This window comes from Rhinolophus sinicus, chromosome X (assembly GCF_036562045.2).
Source record: "Rhinolophus sinicus isolate RSC01 chromosome X, ASM3656204v1, whole genome shotgun sequence".
Lineage (NCBI taxonomy): Eukaryota > Metazoa > Chordata > Mammalia > Chiroptera > Rhinolophidae > Rhinolophus > Rhinolophus sinicus.
This window is the reverse complement of record NC_133768.1, coordinates 79,858,564-79,878,581: the sequence shown is the minus strand read 5'-3', so window position 1 is coordinate 79,878,581 and position 20,018 is coordinate 79,858,564. Positions and strand designations below refer to the sequence as shown.

The 20,018-nt window shown below is 38.6% G+C and overlaps 1 protein-coding gene across 4 annotated transcripts in view; it reads right to left on the bottom strand.

The window, feature by feature from the left end:
- PLS3 (plastin 3) overlaps positions 1-13,983 on the bottom strand; it is a 123,268-nt gene extending 109,285 nt beyond the window's left edge. For 2 of the 4 annotated variants that reach the window (XM_019718730.2, XM_019718733.2), the window contains exon 1: positions 13,856-13,983. The gene's annotated coding sequence lies outside the window, so the exon portion shown is untranslated. Of the gene's footprint in view, positions 1-13,212; positions 13,415-13,855 lie in introns of those variants that run through there. The other 2 variants (XM_074323440.1, XM_019718732.2) reach the window with 2 other exon arrangements.
- Positions 13,984-20,018: the final 6,035 nt, after the last annotated feature.

Genomic DNA, 20,018 nt, shown 5'->3' with positions numbered 1-20,018 from the left:
CAATTATGAGTAGTTTTTTTTACTTCCATATAAGCCCTTTTGTTTTCCTGTGAGGTTTTCACATTGATGTTGTATTTCTTTAATCCAAAGTAAAATGTTAAATATATCTTAAGTATGCACTACTTAGGACACTTTTCCACTAGATTACTAAGTTATACATACTTACTTCTATAGCAATAGGATATACCCTAGGGACCATTCCTGTCAATTTCATCTTTGAGAAAACACTTTGCAGTCTACAGTGGTAATTCTCCCCGACCTGAAATATGATCCCTCCAGATTATCAAAAAGGAACATAGGAAATGGCAAAATTGGAACACGCAAGTAAATTACAAAATAGAAGAAAAAAGGCTTAAAATTACATTAACCTATGAAAGAGTGTATTATTTAGTGTCCACAGCAGAATGTCAATCTGAGTGCATACTATGTAATCAGACCATATAACATAGAATGCAATAATATCAACATTCCAAGTTATGATACTCCCTCTCACAAACTTTATTTTAGAGAAAGTAAAAACTTTACATATATACTTTATATATAAATATTACATACATAAAACAGCTAAAGAAAAACAGAGTTGTATTTTCAATGAATGGGTTACAAGATTACAAAAAAATGATTTGCTATTAATCTTTAAACCAGATATGGTAGTGATGAAAGCTCAGACTTTACAAAAGAAAATTAATTCTGTTAGTAAAAAGAACCCACTCTTCAGAACTAGTCCTATGATACCAGGTTATGTTACAGGTCCTTTAACCAAGGGCTTTCTGCTTATTTCATTTTAATTAAGTACTATCATTTTACAAATGATATTTTAACAAATGGCATCAAACATAATTTTAACCAATGAAATAAAAATGCATGCTAATTCAAAGAACAGCAGTTAAAAACCATCATATAATTGTCACTATGATAATAAACATTGAAAATCAATTCCAAGTTAAAAGTTTTGAGGGTGGGTTTGAAAATGACCCATCTTAAAATAAAAAAGAATATGGCCCATGTAGCCCAACATGTTTGTTTTTCAAAGGAAGATATCCATTAACTTCTCACCTTTTCTGTGTTAATGAGTGCATATCACTTAAATGTACAGATTATTGCCTTCATTATGTGCTTTGTTATACCTGCATATTGTCCTCCCATAGAGTGCAATTATAAGGAGAAACACTTGATTTTTCATGAGCAATATTACACAAAACCTCCTATTACGGGTAATCACAAAACCAGGAATGAATTATGATATGCGAATAGATTCTACAGCAATTACCAATGAACACCAAAACGCTGCTCAATAATTACTTGCGAAGAGTAAAAGAAAAAACAAAAACCGACCACCACATTAATGGCTTTACCAGGGTACTTGGCACAATATTTGAGGGGATAAAAAAACTGATACGTATAATACAATGCGACAGATGTGCAGTAAAGAATATTGCACAATATTTAGAAAGACCATGCTATTTACAATTCTGTGGATAGATCCTACATCAAGAAGCCAAGTTAAAAAAAAAAAAGAAGAATGAGATGAAGTCAACAAGACAATAGCATTTCTATAATTTTTCTTTAAAAATGAACATAAAACAACCATACATACTTAGCAAAACAAACAAATAAATGGTTCAAGTCCACATGTAACATTTGTAGGGCCTGGGAAAGAATGCAGATATGTATATATCTAAAGATTTTAAAGTTATAAATCAGGTCAGTAAATTGTTAAAAAATAAAAATAGAAAAAAAATAAGAAATTATTACATACAGGTTTTTATTCTCTTGTTATCAACTATTTCTCTTAGTTTTCATTATATTGTGTCTGACTTTATTTCTCCTTTGCATGTAAAATTGGATGCCTGGAGAACATTTATAGACAAGTAAAAATGTAGCAAGACTAAAGTGATGAGCATCGTACCATTTCTGTAAACACTTGTTAAAGCGCTAGTGTTTCTATGATATACTACTACAGTACTTTGAATTTATATAGTACCTGTCTGCTAAAGAGCCAAGGCTTACATAGCTCACCCACCCTTTCAGCATGCCTATGAAATACATAGATTGGAAATTGATAGCTAACAAAAAAATAAAATAAAATCAAGATATGAACAGAGAACTTCCATGATTTACTTAAAGATGGCCTATCTGTCCAAACTGTAGAGGACTAAAAGGCCCTGGATTCCACACTCAATGACTTTTCCAATAAACAACACTACCTCCTTACCATCAAACAAATTTCTAAACTGGTCGGAAAAATTAAGCTGTCTCATAATATAAAATCCGTAGGTTTAATGTACCAAAATCCTTATTAAGGAATGATATAAACTGTATCTCTCTATTTTGTTTATTAGTTTCAGGTGTACAAAACAATGTAATAGTTAGACATTTACACCCCTCACAAAGTGATTACCCTCCTCCACCAATCTACTACCCTCTCTGACATCATACATAACTGTTACAATTCCACTGACTCTATTCCATATGCTGTACTCCACATCCCGTGAATATATATATATACATATATATATATATATATATATATATATATATATATATATATATATAAAATTATAGTTGACATTCCATATTATTCTACTTCAGCCTCAGGTAGTATCTCTATGTTTAAAAAAACCAGCATTAGTCATGGAATAAGCCACTAGTCATCATCAATTTGCCAACAAGTTATTTAGCTTGGTTCAATATAGTTGCATTAAAAGTTGAAAAATGAACTGATAAATATAACTGAAATAAGCCAGACTATAACTATTTGAAAAAAAGAATCCCAGCAAACCAAAAACTTTGAGCCATGCCCTCATTTTATAAAAGAAAATGCATGGTATCTGGCACATGTATGTACTCAATATTAGTTATCACTATAATAATTTTAAGTGGCTTTCTGAAAGTCAAACTCTAGAATCTAGTTCTTCTGAAGCCAAGTCAACATATTTCCTCCTTAGTATTCTAATTTTCCTTTAACCAGCAATACTTTTTCATCCCTAAATCAGTTTATACTCACTATAGTATTTGTCTTTCAAGTGCTAAAAATAAAGCAAATTCAGTATTATTAGTTATACTGAATTTTCTGAAACTGCCTCACCTCCATAACTACCTACAAGTTGGCCCAAATATTATCAGATCTTCTCCTGAGACTGACATTTCATGGTCAGACAGTTTGTTTTTCTAAGCCATAACTTTAACCAAAGCCCTCATATAACTAAAAACAGCTAGTCGTGACCACTAGTATCTAAAAGAGCTTCCAACAGTGTAATGTATCCAAAAAGCTTCTGAAACTTCCAACACATTGAACGTACATTACATGTTATATCACTCTCTAGAATAATTATACAGACTCAAAACATGATCTGGCTGTTTTCTTCTAAACTGAGTTTCATTATTTACACAGAACAAATTCCCCCCCCCCCCGCCCACTACTTATCACCAAAAGAAAAATTACCATATGAACAAGTACAAAATGATTCTAAAAACAGATACCCAAGTTGTCATGTATTGATAGATGTTCAATTTTATACCAGGTACTTCTGGAATCTGTACTAAATAGCAAAAACAAACAGTTTGGCATACACATCCCACCTACATTTTCTACAACACAATAGCAAATTCATGAATTTATCATATGTGCTAAGAATATTATGGCAGTAAATTTCTTGGAAGGGCAAGCAGAAATAATGCCTAAAAGAGAATATGGAATAATGGCAAGTGGACTTTCTTCCTTTTCCCTGTCAGTTTCACCAAAAATAATCACTTTAGTGCTCAAGCACCATAGCCAAACTACCCCCTTCTTTTCAGTAAAAGTCACGCTGTTTGCTCAGGAGCAAAATTTTCTTTGGTTCCTGATAGTGCTTTGGATATTGACATTCTGCCAGTATAATCACAGTCAAAAATAATGTGCATGTGACCATTTGCAGAAGAGACTTAATCTCAACCAAATAATACTCACCAGTTATAATTAATCCTTCTACACAAAATTACATAGACTACAGATTTTTAGCAAGTGAATCTCAATGATGGCGTTAGACTAGAGACCTTGGACTTCAATGTTAAGTCAAGGCAAAACATAATTTGTTTGGCTCCCCACCCCAAGTAGGTAAAAAGATCGATAACTTGCTATTATAGATATAACAGTAGAAATTAAGAATTAAATTTACAATCCCCCAATTTTAGTAATAAACCTGGGTTCATTAGATCATACCACTGAAAAATGAAGTCAGCAAAGCAGTCAGTGGTTTTACATGACGACATCTCAAGAGAATGAAATGCTGTGGACTAAGAGCCTAGTGATGATCCTATTTTGACATGAGTTAATAATATTTAAAGAGTTTATGTTCTAAGAAAAGATGAAATACTGCCATTTGCAACAACATTGATGGATATTGAGATTATTATGCTAAGCAAAATACCAGACTGAAAAAGTCAAGAACGTATGATTTCACTGATATGTGGGATATAAAACTGAAAGCAACAAAAGAACAACACAAACAAACAAAGCAATAAAAACTCACAGAGACAATGGTTTAGTGGTTACCAGAGGGTATGGGGGGAGGGGAGTGGTAGATGACGGAAAAGGGGGTCAAATATATGGTGATGGAAGGAGAACTGACTCTGGGTTGTGAACACACAATGTGATATATAGATGATGTATTATAGAAATGTACACTTCAAACCTATATAATTTTATTAACCAATGTCACTCCAGTAAATTTAGTTTAAGAAAAAGTTTATGTCCCTACTACTTTAACCTAGTTGGATAGTTGTACTCTCGTTTTTTTGAAGTTAAATATTTATTAGGAGTTCAATCTAAAATTATCACCTCACTGCCACTGGCGGGGAGGGAAGCCTCTATCTACCAGAGTAGTTAACTCCAATAACTCAGGCTTATATCCACTTCCAGTTAATGTGTACCCAAGGCTGTCAGAACTGTGTGCTTTAAAGTACTCCTTTTCAGGTTCAGAATCCCATGCACAGCAGGAAAACGGAGTGCTCGAGTCATTCAGAGATTGCTGCAGTACACAAATGGTTTTTGGCTAAGTCATACAAAGGCAAAATCCCTTAAATGTTCCCAGTTTCATTGTTAGCTATCCTAGTTGTTTTCAAGGCTGAATTTATGTATCAACTGCATCCATTTTCGTAAATAAGTACAGCTTTTAAACTGCCTTCAGAGATTCCTCTGCCTATTTCTATACTAAGCAATATATAATCTGAATAGCAAACTGCCACGTTTTTTTGCAACAGCAACCTTAACTTGGGCCACAAGGGCGGGTATTGGTCAAGATGGGAGTTGTTTCAGTGTCTTCTCATTATTCTACCAAACTTTTGACAGGTAAAGACACAACTAGCTGTATTTGTCAAATTTAGTGTCCACTGTTTTTGTGCCTGATTTCTGATCCAAATAATTCCCAACCATAAATAACTGATGGTTAATTTTAGTCAAGAGATGATCCACCACCTTCAAACAGATGCCTAATATAGAGAACACTACAATTAGAACATAGGCCAGACCCAGAAATATGGACAAAGCGTTTTTCTTTTTTTATCACTATCTTATGGGATATGGCTTCACATCTATAATTTAGGGATCAAATGGGGCGTGAATAAAAGGAGGATTTTCCTAGAAAATAATTAGTATGATATTTTCAAAATTCAGAAAAGCCATCAATAGATAGCAGGCCTGTAGGAGAGATAATGACCCAGCACAAACATAGTTCAAATCCTTATTTTAAAAACAACTCCTGATCAAAATGGCGGCATGAGGTGAGCCTCTGTAAAGCTCCACTGGAATTTACAACTAGTCGAACAACAATAACTCCAGAAAGGACTCCCTGCACAGTGGACAGGCAAGATGAAGAGGCCCACTACTGAATTCACCGAAAGGAGGGCGAATCGCACGACCAGGGGAAGGGGAAGGGAGAAGTGGAGATGGAGGCGCGCAGCCAGAGGAAGCAGACATAGCTCAGTGCTCTGAGCTTCCTGCATCGCAGAACTACTGCAGCTGCCTGAGAGGGAAGAACTCGGACTGCTAGGGCTCTGCTTATGGCCCACAGGGCTGAGGGGGCAGCATATAACACGGCTGAACCCAACGCTCACGGCAGACACCTCGGAGAAAAGACTGAGGGAAGAGGGCTGAAAACAGTGGTTTAAGCCCTCATTGCAGAGCAGAAAACCGAGCTTTAGGCACTGAGACTAGCCACCCACTTCCTACCCTCCGAGAGCTCGCCCCGCCCCCACCTGCCCTGTGCTAGAAGTAGAACAGTACCAGTATAAGATCAAAAGAACAGAATATTCCCTGTTCTGAAAACTGTGGCCCACGGACACAGATTCGCAGCCCAACTAGTTCCGGCAAAGGGGAGGGAGCTGTGGAAGCAGGACCGGCTGTGGTGGTGGTCGCCACCATTGCTCTGGGCCACCTATCACAACTGACCCCACCCCTGGTCCCACCTATCTGGGCAGATCCCTGCAGAAGTAAAGAGAACTGCTGAAACCTACTGGCTCTGAATCTGATGCAGGAAGAGCTTTGGAACTTCAAAAGATCTCCGCATACACACAAGGACACTGCGACCTGTGACCCAAGCGAACTAATAACAGAGGAGAAGCCCGTCTCCCAGGGAATCCCCCCATTGTGTGAGAAACTGCAATAGTGCAGAGAAAACACAGCACTACCGTGTGAGAGAGAATAAAAAGGCTGCAGTCGGAGAGAAAATAAAACATTCTACCAACAAATACTGGAAAACAAAAGAAAGACCTCTTCCTATCAACCTGTTGCAGAAGCCACTCCTGTAGATGTCTAGGAAGAGAACTACTAAACCAGTAATTGCCATAAATAACCAAAGCAACAAGACAGCTCAGAAACAAAGTGAAAAGTCTCCAGAAAAGGAACTTAAAGATATGGAAATATATGACTTAAATGACAGACAATTCAAGTTCTGGAAAAACTCAACGAGATCCAAGAAAACACAGAAATGCAGTTTAATGACCTCAGACACAATCAAAGAACAACATAAGCATTTTAAGAAAGAGATTGAAATTTTAAAAATGAACCAAATAAACTTTCTGGAGATTAAGAACTCAATAGAAGAAATTAAGAATGAAATAAGCAGCTTAGGAATTAGAGTTGACCAGATGGAGGAAAGAATCAGTGGCATCAAAGATAGAAACCTGGAAATGACACAGATGGAAGAAGAAAGAGACTTGAGACTTAAAAGAAATGAAAGAACTCTACAAGAACTTTCTGATTCCATCAGAAAGAGCAATATAAGAATAATGGGCATACCAGAAGGAGAAGAGAGAATGGACCAGAGAATATATTCAAACAAATTGTCGATGAGAACTTCCCAAACTTGTGGACAGAACTGGATCCTCGAATCCAAGAAGCAAATAGAACACCTAATTACCTCAATCCCAAAAGGCCTTCTCGAAGGCACATTTTATTGAAGCTGTCTAAAATCAACGACAAAGAAAGAATCCTCAAGGCAGCCAGGGAAAAGAAGATGGTAACCTACAAAGGAAAGCCCATTAGATTATCATCAGATTTTTCAGCAGAAACTCTACAAGCCAGGAGGTAGTGGAACCAAATATTCAAACTATTGAAAGAGAGAAATCATGAGCCAAGAATAATATATCCAGCAAAGATATCCTTTAGATATGAAGGAGGAATAAAGACCTTTCCAGACATACAGAAGCTGAGGGAATTTTCTAATACATGACCTGCACTACAAGAAATACTAAAGGAGGCTATTCGACCACCATCAACAGGGACAATTTGTGGCAACCAAAACTCAAAAAGGGGAGAGTAAAGGCCTGAACGGAATATGGGAATGGAGAAAGTAAGCGAGCTGAAGAAAATGGAATACTCTAAATATCAAACTTTCTTTTACATAAACTTAAGGGTAACCACTCAAAAAAATCCAGAACTGAAATATATACTGTAATAAAAGAAGAAACAGAGGGAAACATCATAGAATACCACCACACAGAAATAATAGACAACAAAAAGGCAAAGAAACAATGGAGACACAGCCTTACCAGAAAACTAAAGATAGAATGACAGGAAATCCTCACATATCAATAATCACCCTAAATGTAAATGGACTGAACTCACCAATAAAAAGGCACAGAGTAGCAGATTGGATCAAAAAACTAAACCCAACCATATGCTGTCTCCAAGAGACACATCTCAGCTACAAGGACAAGCATAGACTCAAAGTGAAAGGGTGGAAATTGACACTCCAAGCAAATGGTACCCAGAGAAAATCAGGTGTAGCCATAATGATATCAGATGAAACAGACTTCAAGGTGAAAAAGATAACAAGAGACAAAGATGGACATTTCATAATGGTAAAGGGGACTATACAACAAGAAGACATAACAGTCATCAATATTTATGCCCCCAATCAGGGAGCACCGGAATATACCAAGCAACTACTAACAGAACTAAAGGGAGAAATTGACCAAAACACAATTATACTAGGGGACTTAAATACATCATTGACAGCTATGGATAGATCATCCAAACAGAAAATAAATAGCGAAATACCAGCCCTAAATGACACATTAGATGAAATGGACATAATTGACATTTATAGAGCACTTCATCCTAAAACATCAAACTATACATTCTTTTCTAGTGTACATGGAACATTCTCAAGGATAGACCATATATTGGGACATAAAATCAGCCTCAGCAAATTTAAGAAGATTGAAATCATACCAAGCATATTCTCTGATCACAAGGCTTTGAAATTGGATATCAACTGCAAAAGGAAAGCAGGAGAAAACACAAATACATGGAGATTAAACAACATACTTTTAAAGAACGACTGGGTCAAAGAAGAAATTAGAGGAGAGATCAAAAGATACATAGAAACAAATGACAATGAAAATACATCCTACCAAAATTTTTGGGATGCAGCGAAAGCAGTTTTAAGAGGGAAATTTATCTCATTACAGGCCTATCTCAAGAAACAAGAAAACTCCCAAATAAATAACCTCATGTTACACCTTAAAGAACTGGAAAAAGAAGAACGAGTAAAACCCAAGGTCAGCAGAAGAAAGGAAATAACAAAAATCAGAGCAGAACTAAATGAAATAGAGAACAAAAGGACAATAGAAAAAATTAATGTGACAAAGAGCTGGTTCTTTGAAAAGATTAACAAAATTGACAAACTCTTGGCTAGACTCACTAAGATAAAAAGAGAAGACACTGATTAACAAAATCAGAAACGTAAAAGGGAAGTTATCACGGACACCACAGAAATACAAAGGATCATCCAAGAATACTATGAAGGACTATATGCCACCAAATTCAATAACCTAGAAGAAATGGACAAGTTCTTAGAAACATATAGCCTTTCTAGGCTGAACCATGAAGAACTGGAAAATCTAAACAGACTGATCACCAGTAACAAAATTGAATCAGTCATCCAAAACCTTCCCAAAAGCAAAAGTCCGGGACCAGATGGCTTCACTAGTGAATTCTACCAAACCTTCAAAGAGGATCTAATACCAATCCTGCTCAAACTCTTCCAAAAAATTGAAGAAGAGACAGTACTCCCTAACTCATTTTATGAGGCCAACATTACCCTGATACCAAAACCTGGTAAGGACAGCACAAAAAAAGAAAACTACAGACCAATATCTCTGATGAATACAGATGCAAAAATCCTAAACAAAATTCTAGCAAATCGAATACAACAATGCATTAAAAAGATTATTCATCACGACCAAGTGGGGTTCATCCCCAGGGCACAAGGATGGTTCAACATCCGCAAATCCATCAATGTGATACATCACATAAACAAAATAAAGGACAAAAATCATATGATTATATCAATTGATGCAGAAAAGCATTTGACAAGATACAACATCCATTTATGATTAAAACACTTAATAAAATAGGTATAGAAGGAAAATACCTTAACATAATAAAGGCCATATATGACAAGCCCTCTGCTAATCTCATAATTAATGGTGAAAAACTGAAGCCCTTTGCTCTACGTTCAGGAACACGACAGGGATGTCCCCTATCACCTCTGCTTTTCAACATAGTGTTGGAAGTCCTTGCCAGAGCAATCAGGCAAGAGAAAGAAATAAAAGGCATCCAAATTGGGAATGAAGAAGTTAAATTGTCACTCTTTGCAGATGACATGATGCTATATATAGAAAACCCTAAAGACTCCACCAAAATGCTATTAGAAACAATCAACGAATACAGTAAAGTTACTGGCTACAAAATCAACGTACAAATGTCCATTGCATTTCTATATACTAACAATGAAATCTCAGAAAAAAAATACAAAAAGCACTTCCTTTTGCAATTGCAGCAAAAAGAATAAAATACCTAGGAATAAACTTAACCAAGTATGCGAAGGACCTATATGCTGAAAACTATAAGACATTTTTGAAAGAAATTGAAGACACAAAGAAATGGAAAGATATTCCGTGCTCATGGATTGGAAGACTCAACATAGTTAAAATAGCCATTTTACCCAAAGCAATATACAGATTCAATGCAATCCCCATCAAAATCCAAATGACATTTTTAAAAAGAAATAGAACAAAAATCATCAGATTTGTTTGGAAGCACAAAAGACCCCAATAGCCAAAGCAATCTTAAGGAAATGAAGAATACTGGAGGTATCACACTCCCTGACTTTGGCTTGTACTACAGGGCAACAATAATCAAAACAGCATGGTATTGGCAGAAAAACAGACACATAGACCAATGGAATAGAATTGAGAACCCAGAAATAAAACCACATAAATATGGACAGATAATTTTTGACAAAGAAGCTAAAAACATACAATGGAGCAAAGACAGCCTCTTCAATAAATGGTGCTGGGAGAATTGGATAGCCACGTGCAAAAGAATGAAACTGGACTGCTATTTGTCACCATGTACCAAAGTTAATTCAAAATGGATCAAAGACTTAAGCATAAGACCTGACACAATAAACTGCATAGAAGAAAACATAGGTACTAAACTTATGGACCTTGGGTTCAAAGAGCATTTTATGAATTTGACTCCAAAGGCAATGGAAGTAAAAGCTAAAGTAAACGAATGGGACTATATGAAACTTAAAAGCTTCTGCACAGCAAAAGAAACCATTGACAAAATAAAGAGGCCACCAACTGAATGGGAGAAGATTTTTGCAAACAGTGCCTCCGATAAGGGGCTAATATCCAAAATATACAAGGAACTCATGCAACTCAACAACAACAAAACAACCCAATTGAAAAATGGGCAGAGGACCTGGAGAGACATTTTCCAAAGAGGACATACAAATGGCAAAAAGACATAGGAAAATATGCTCAACATCACTAATCATCAGAGAAATGCAAATCAAAACCACAATGAGATATCACCTCACCCCAGTCAGAATGGCTATCATCAACAAGACAAATAGTAACAAGTGTTCGAGAGGCTGTGGAATAAAAGGAACCCTCATACACTGTTGGTGGGAATGCAGACTGGTGCAGCCGTTATGGAAGGCAGTGTGGAGGTTCCTCAAAAAATTACGAATAGAATTACCATATGACCCAGCAATCCCTCTCCTGGGTATCTACCCAAAAAATCTGAAAACATTTATACATAAAGACACGTGTGCTCCAATGTTCATTGTGGCTTTGTTTATGGTGGCCAAGACATGGAACCAACCAAAGTGTCCTTCGATAGATGAATGGAAAAAAAAAAAAGTTGTGGTTGATATACAGAATGGAATACTATTTGGCGGTAAGAAAAGATGGTATAGGAACATTTTTGACAACATAGATGGATCTTGAGAGTATGATGCTAAGCGAAATAAGTCAGACATAAAAAGCAGAGAACCATGTGATTTTACTGATATGTGGTATATAAACCAAAAACAACAAAAGAACAAGACAAACAAATGAGAAACAGAAACTCATAGACACAGACAATAGTTTAGTGGTTACCAGAGGGTAATGGGGGTGGGGGGTGGGAGATGAGGGTAAGGGGGATCAAATATATCGTGATGGAAGGAGAACTGTCTCTGGGTGGTGAACACACAATGGGATTTATAGATGATGTAATACAGATTGTACACCTGAAATCTATGTAATTTCACTAACAATTGGCACCCCAATAAATTGGAAAAAAAAAGAGACTTCAGAGGGATAATAGATTGGGGGGGAGGTTATCACTTTTTCAGGGGTAAAAAACAACAACAACAAAAAAACAAGTCCTGTTTGTATTTTGGATATAATCTGAGCACCAAATTACCTCTGTTTCCCTCATCCAAATCTAAGTAGAATTCCCTTCAGTAGAGACTAGTTCACACTCACTTGACGTTTTTTGTAGCTATAGTTTTTGGAATATGGCCTTCAGCCATTTCATTCCAGTTTTAAAGTCAAACGAAGTCATATGACCATTACCCTAGGGGCATCAGAGGCTTGGGGCACGTGATGCCCACCGGCAAGTGTGGGACTCTGTGCACTTCGTTGGAATTCACTGGAAATTTCATCTCCAGGATCAAAGTTAGGCTCCCAAATGCATTGTGACATGCAGTTAAGTGGAGTACGTGCTTACTTTTCAGTAGTTTTTTAATTTCAACTACCTTCCTACCTACTGTGCCGCCATCCAGTCTCTCTACCACTGCCCATCCCTCGTAGCAGGCCAGGCACCCCCAGCATGCCGTCTGTTGGATCGTAAATGACGAGGCTCTCCAACCCAGTTAGTTCTAAATGCAACCTTCGGCACCCCTAGGGTGGTGGTGCAGATCAGGTTTAGAGCAAGAAGCATAGCGTCAGATCGCGTTAACCCCACCCTACCCCACCTCCTCGGTTGGGGTCACCTCCAGCCCTGGAGCCGGACCGTGGGAGCCGCCCGCACACTACAGCAGTAGCAGCCGCGCCGGCGGCAACTTTGGGACTGGCAAGAAGCCAGGGCAGGGGTGGTCGGCGTCCCCCCGCCTCTCATTAGCGCGCTTAAATACAGCGGATGGACAAAAGTAAACACCCACAAGTGCAGCTGTGTGGGGGCAGGGGGATAGTACCCCTCTCCCACTGCTCCTTAGGTTCTGTCTCCCGGGTCGCCGCGAGAGATCCCTGGCTGCCACTGCCCAGACCATGAGCTCGGGGCTGCAGAGCCAGAGGAGCTGAGAAGGGAGTCGATGGGCGGCGGGGGTCGGCAGGAGAGAGGACTTAACGGCCCGGGAGATGTTCGGCTACAGAAAGGAAAAAAGTGCTTACTCATAGGGAGACGCGGTACGATCGCGACGCTCTCGCGAAGGGCAAGGGAAGCAGGCGGAAGGCGGGCCACCGGAGCCTGGTTCCCTCCCGCGACCGCGGCACTCCCCAGAGCCCCGGGCCGGCGCAACCCCGCGACGTCCCCAGTGGCGGCCAAGCCGGAGCTGGAGGCGTTGCAGGATGCCGGCTCCGGGATTTCCGAGTCCGGAGCTAGGCGGCGGTGGGGCGGGGTGAGGGTGGGGGAAGGTGGCAGTAGCTAGAGAAGAACGACAGAGGGAAGTTAGGCACTCGGTTTCCTCTTCGGGGCCGCCGCCACGGAAAGGAAGAAGGGCAGGGTTTGGCGTCAAGGACGCCAGCCAAGGTTGGCAACAAGTTAGCAGCAACTACTAAGAAAGAGCCGAAAACGTGATTGCGGCGGGTGCTGTTCGTGGGGAAAACTGTCCCTCCCACCCATCCTTGATGGGAACGATTGCTTTGGCGCCTAAGGGCTAGAGCTGAGATTTCTCCAGGCCCCCTCTGCCCCCATCCTCCGTGCGAGGCACATTCCTGCTGAAGTTCTGGGAGATGCTCTTCCCTGGACCCACTTCCTGCCCACGCCCAGGCAACCCTCTATCCTCGTGCTTTCCCCTGCCGACAAAGTACTTACATAAAGTCTCAGAATACTGGATCTGGCCCGACAGCCTCCCACCGACGCGCTCAAACAACTTCTGCCTCTCGAAATCTTTGCGGCTGCGGTTCTAAAGCCAGCGCTCCCTCCCCTCCGGCCATCCCCTCCGCCCTTTGGCCGCCGCCAATTGGCTCGAGTGGTGCCTGCAGTCGGCCTGGGAACCAGGAAGGAGATTGGGCCAGGAGCCTGTCACATCAACTGGGTGGGGGAGCTGGGAGAATAATCACCGGGATGGGCGCCCGGCATGGATGGGGATTGGAACTGTGCGGCTGGGAGAAGAGACTGGTCCCCCGCCCCTGCTTCTCCCTCTCCCTGGCTAAGAGCTTAGGAAAGTTCACAGTGCCTGGCTCAGAGTACTGTTCAAAAAAATCTTGTGGAATAAATGAAAACATGGGAATGTCAGGAACGAGAGTTTGCCACCAAGCCCCTATTTAAGTCTAAGGAGGCTACAGCTTCTCCCCGGAATCGTGAGGAGAAACTTGGCATGGGAAGGGGCATTTCTAGTAGTTTCGTCTGCTCCAGTGAGTCCAGGTGCGGAACAACGCAGAGGGAAAAAACTTCAGCAATCTCCCATCTCCTTAGGAGGTCAGGACGCTGCCCTCATGCCTTTGGCTTCGTGCCAAGTAAACTGTTGACCAAAACTGTCTGGTATGTCTGTCTGTCCATGCGGAAAGGGGTAAGAGGTGGAAGTGGGAAGGAATGGTGGAAGTGACGTGCTTCCTTCCACTCGTTTGACTAGAAACGGACGTCATTTCTCATCAGTCTCCCTTAACCAGAGAAAACTTGGAGACATGCTCCTGCTTCCCAGAGTACCTTTCCTTCTTTTTTGCCCACGAGATTGCCTCCAAGTCATAGCTGACCTTTTTCATTAGCACACGTGGAGGTGTCCCCTCCTTATCTGCATTCCGATCCTTTGGCTCACTCCAGGTCCAAAGTCAGCTCTGAAATCAGCTCCGAAATCAGCTCCCAGGGCCAGAATTTGAATGATTCTCCAGGGGTCAGGTCAAGAGATTGGCTTGTGGGACAGCTGTAGAAGACAACTTCTAAGGCATTTCCTGTTCCAGTCGGAACCATTTTGTTCAGGCAATGTGTGCTTGGAAAATTTCAACTAGAATTTAAAATTGGTTCAGTTACGTTCCATTTTACATGCATTTTAGGGAAAATGTTAAATTGAGTGGCCTAAAAAATTAAACGCTCTTGTAAAGGAACCCCCTCCACTCCATCTCCTGTTATGAATCTCTTTAGAGAAATTAACCTAGTCAGTGCCAGAGCTTCTTAAATGGGAAGGAGTGGGGGAGTTCATATACTACCTAAAGGCTAGACAAGCAGACAAGAGCTTGGCACGGGAAAAAAAGCCTCGTTTAATATTAATTAATGATTAATCAACTGGAAGAACTTATGAAAGGCACAGGAAGGTGAAAAAGAAATGAGAGGGCAATCATGGTTTCAGAAACATTACATTTCTGTTTGGACAGATTTTATACTGGGCCAGGTTTGGGTCAGCACAAAAACACCAATTGCAGCATGTTGGTGTTAGGTTCACCGTACAGTGCATTGCCATGCAAATTTACAGTGGGCTCCAGGATGAGATTTCTGGTTTTCAATAATTGGCCCAAGGTATAGTTACTAGAATTCTTTATACAAAATTTCTAGGTATACCAAATATGGTACTTCATTTTTCTACCTTTTATGGTGTCTGCTAGTCACTATTGAAGAGCTTCCACCTGCTTTTAAATTTAAATTTACAGACTTAGCAATAGCATGAAGAGACTCTGCAAGCTAAGTTTTCAAGTAAGAATATATTTATCTGAATTATTTAACTTAATATCCTGTTTTAGTTAATTTTTCAAGTTGTAGAATTTAGAATAAGTCTAAATATTAAGAATCCTATGCATATGCCATTTATGCTTTCATGTTTCTTAGTCAAAAAAGATTACATAAAAGCTTTACTTTAATAAAAGTCTTCGTTCACCATGAATCCTGAGGACGTCAGCATTCAGCAAGAGTTGTTTTTTTGTTTGTTTGTTTGTTTTAATTTATTTTATTAAATTTATTGGGGTGACAATTGTGGGATTCATAGATTATGTAATACAGAATTGTACACCTGAAATCTATGTAATTTTACTAACAATTGTTTTTTGTCAAGAAATGTCACTTTAATGGAAGTGCAGTGGTCTATAGTTTCAAACCTGCAGGGTGCCCAGGTGGTGATACTCCTCCTTACCTCAGTAGTTTCCAACAGATAAAACATGCCTTACAAAAACTCATATATATATATATATATATATATATATATATATATATATATATATATGTAGGTCTTTCACAAATTGTTTGAATCAGTAGCCTAAAAGATTTTGCCACTTTCTACCTTCTCCAATTTTCAATCCCACCGGTGTTTATAATAAATAATTTCAAATTATTCTCAAGAAAAATTTTTTTTCAATTTATTGGGGTGACAATTGTTACTAAAATTACATAGATTTCAGGTGTACGATTCTGTATTACATCATCCATAAATCCCATTGTGTGTTCAACACCCAGAGTCAGCTGTCCTTCCATCACCATATATTTGGTCCCAATTACCCTGATCTCCCACCCCTAACCCCCATTACCCTCTGGTAACCACTAAACTATTCTCTGTGTCTCTGAGTTTCTGTTTCTCATTTGTTTGTCTTGTTCTTTTGTTGTTTTTGGTTTATATACCACATATCAGTGAAATCACATGGATCTCTGCTTTTTCTTTTCTTTTTTTCTTCTTAAGATGATTTCGTTTTTTTTTACTTTACTTTATATTTTTTAATTAAATTTATTGGGGTGACAATCGTTAGTAAAATTACATAGATTTCAAGTGTACAATTCTGTATTACATCATCTATAAATCCCATTGTGTGTTTATTACCCAGAGTCAGTTCTCCTTCCATCACCATATATTTGATCCCACTTACCTTCATCACCCACCCCCCACACCCACCCCCTTACCCTCTGATAACCACTAAACTATTGTCTGTGTCTATGAGTTTCTGTTTCTCATTTGTTTGTCGTGTTCTTTTGTTGTTTTGGGTTTATATACCACATATCAGGGAAATCACATGGTTCTCTGCTTTTTCTGTCTGACTTATTTTGCTCAGCATTACTCTCTCAAGATCCATCCATGTTGTCACAAATGTTCCTATATCATCTTTTCTTACCGCCGAATAGTATTCCATTGTGTATATACACCACAACTTCTTTATCCATTCATCTATCGAAGGACATTTTGGTTGTTTCCATGTCTTGGCCACCATAAACAAAGCTTCAATGAACGTTGGAGCACACGTGTCTTTATCTCTAAATGTTTTCAGATTTTTTGGGTAGATACCCAGGAGAGGGATTGCTGGGTCATATGGCAATTCTATTCGTAATTTTTTGAGGAAGCTCCACACTCCCTTCCATAACGGCTGCACCAGTCTGCATTCCCACCAACAGTGTATGAGGGTTCCTTTTTCTCCACAGCCTCTCCAACACTTATTACTATTTGTCTTGTTGATGATAGCCATTCTGACTGGGGTGAGGTGATATCTCATTGTGGTTTTGATTTGCATTTCTCTGATGATTAGTGATGTTGAGCATTTTTTCATATGTCTATTTGCCATTTGTATGTCCTCTTTGGAGAAATGTCTCTTCAAGTCCTGTGCCCATTTTTCAATTGGGTTGTTTGTTTTTTTGTTGTTGAGTTGCATGAGTTCCTTGTATATTCTGGATACTAGCCCCTTATCGGAGGCACTGTTTGCAAAAATCTTCTCCCATTCAGTTGGTGGCCTCTTTATTTTGTCAATGGTTTCTTTTGCTGTGCAGAAGCTTTTAAGTTTCATATAGTCCCATTCGTTTATTTTAGTTTTTACTTCCATTGCCTTTGGAGTCAAGTTCATAAAATGCTCTTTGAACCCAAGGTCCATAAGTTTAGTACCTATGTTTTCTTCTATGCAGTTTATTGTGTCAGGTCTTATGCTTAAGTCTTTGATCCATTTTGAATTAACTTTGGTACATGGTGACAAATAGCAGTCCAGTTTCATTCTTTTGCACGTGGCTATCCAATTCTCCCAGCACCATTTATTGAAGAGGCTGTCTTTGCTCCATTGTATGTTTTTAGCTTCTTTGTCAAAATTATCTGTCCATATTTATGTGGTTTTATTTCTGGGTTCTCAATTCTATTCCATTGGTCTATGTGTCTGTTTTTCTGCCAATACCATGCTGTTTTGATTATTGTAGCCCTGTAGTACACGCCAAAGTCAGGAAGTGTGATACCTCCATTATTGTTCTTTTTCCTTAAGATTGCTTTGGCTATTCGGGGTCTTTTGTGGTTCCAAACAAATCTGATGATTTTTGTTCTATTTCTTTAAAATATGCCATTGGGATTTTGATGGGGATTGCATTGAATCTGTATATTGCTTTGGGTAATATGGCCATTTTAACTATGTTGATTCTTCCAATCCATGAGCACGGAATGTCTTTACATTTCTTTGTGTCTTCTTCAATTTCTTTCAAAAATGTCTTATAGTTTTCAGCATATAGGTCTTTCACATCCTTGGTTAAGTTTATTCCTAGGTATTTTATTCTTTTTGCTGCAATTGCAAAAGGAATTGTTTTTTGTATTTCTTTTTCTGAGATTACATTGTTAGTATATAGGAAAGCAATGGACTTTTGTGCGTTGCTTTTGTAGCCGGCAACTTTACTATATTCGTTGATTGTTTCTAATAGCTTTTTGGTGGAGTCTTTAGGGTTTTCTATATATATATAGCATCATGTCATCTGCAAGAGTGATAATTTAACTTCTTCATTCCCAATTTGGATGCCTTTTATTTCTTTCTCTTGCCTGATTGCTCTGGCAAGGACTTCCAACACTATGTTGAAAAGCAGAGGTGATAGGGGACATCCCTGTCGTGTTCCTGAACGTAGAGCAAAGGGCTTCAGTTTTTCTCCATTAATTATGAGATTAGCAGAGGGCTTGTCATATATGGCCTTTATTATGTTAAGGTATTTTCCTTCTATACCCATTTTATTAAGTGTTTTAATCATAAATGGATGTTGTATCTTGTCAAATGCTTTTTCTGCATCAATTGATATAATCATATGATTTTTGTCCTTTATTTTGTTTATGTGATGTATCACATTGATGGATTTGTATGTTGAACCATCCTTGTGCCCGAGGATGAACCCCACTTGGTCGTGATGAATAATCTTTTAATGCATTGTTGTATTCGATTTGCTAGAATTTTATTTAGGATTTTTGCATCGGTATTCATCAGAGATATTGGTCTGTAGTTTTCTTTTTGTGCTGTCCTTACCAGGTTTTGGTATCAGGGTAATGTTGGCCTCATAAAATGAGTTAGGGAGTACTGTCTCTTCTTCAATTTTTGGAAGAGTTTGTGCAGAATTGGTATTAGATCCTCTTTGAAGGTTTGGTAGAATTCACTAGTGAAGCCATCTGGTCCCGGACTTTTGCTTTTGGGAAGGTTTTGGATGACTGATTCAATTTCACATTGGTGATCGGTCTGTTTAGATTTTCCAGTTCTTCATGGTTCAGCCTTGGAAGGCTATATGTTTCTAAGAACTTGTCCATTTCTTCTAGGTTGTTGAATTTGGTGGCATATAGTCCTTCATAGTATTCTTGGATGATCCTTTGTATTTCTGTGGTGTCCGTGATAACTTCCCTTTTAGGTTTCTGATTTTGTTAATCAGTGTCTTCTCTCTTTTTATCTTAGTAAGTCTAGCAAAGGGTTTGTCAATTTTGTTAATCTTTTCAAAGAACCAGCTCTTTGTCACATTAATTTTTTCTATTGTCTTTTTGTTCTCTATTTCATTTAGTTCTGCTCTAATTTTGTTATTTCCTTTCTTCTGCTGACCTTGGGTTTTACTTGTTCTTTTTTTTCTAGTTCTTTAAGGTGTAACAGGAGGTTATTTATTTGGGAGTTTTCTTGTTTCTTGAGATAGGCCTGTAATGAGATAAATTTCCCTCTTAAAACTGCTTTCGCTGCATCCCAAAAATTTTGGTAGGATGTATTTTCATTGTCATTTGTTTCTATGTATCTTTTGATCTCTCCTCTAATTTCTTCTTTGACCCAGTCCTTCTTTAAAATTATGTTGTTTAATCTCCATGTAT